Source organism: Papilio xuthus, unplaced genomic scaffold (assembly GCF_000836235.2).
Source record: "Papilio xuthus unplaced genomic scaffold, Pxut_1.1 DF829758.1, whole genome shotgun sequence".
Lineage (NCBI taxonomy): Eukaryota > Metazoa > Arthropoda > Insecta > Lepidoptera > Papilionidae > Papilio > Papilio xuthus.
This window is the reverse complement of record NW_013528891.1, coordinates 2,496,638-2,497,019: the sequence shown is the minus strand read 5'-3', so window position 1 is coordinate 2,497,019 and position 382 is coordinate 2,496,638. Positions and strand designations below refer to the sequence as shown.

At 54.2% G+C, this 382-nt stretch overlaps 1 protein-coding gene across 3 annotated transcripts in view; it reads left to right on the top strand.

The window, feature by feature from the left end:
• The window catches only part of LOC106113623 (uncharacterized), a 22,163-nt gene that overhangs the window by 14,300 nt on the left and 7,481 nt on the right, over positions 1-382 (top strand). The window lies entirely within an intron of this gene.

Here is a 382-nt window from a genome sequence, read left to right as displayed (position 1 = left end):
CCCCCCCCCCCCCCCGTGAGGGAGCTGCCTCGGCAGCTGGCGCAGACGGGGTCGCGGACGAGAGCGAAAGCGTGCCCGTGGTCCCGACCCGATGCGTCAGAGGGCAGTCAGGTTTTAGTGGGTATTCTGGTCACCTTCTGTGGCCGGCAAGTCCCACACTCCCTACGCCATTGCACCGCCCGGCGTAGGCGTGCGTAAATGCATTTCCTGACTATAAAAAAACAAAAAAGGTCATAGTCACAATCACAGTCACAGTAACAAGTCACAAGTCACAAGTCACAAGTCACAAGTCACAAGTCACAAGTCACAAGTCACAAGTCACAAGTCACAAGTCACAAGTCACAAGTCACAAGTCACAAGTCACAAGTCACAAGTCACAAGT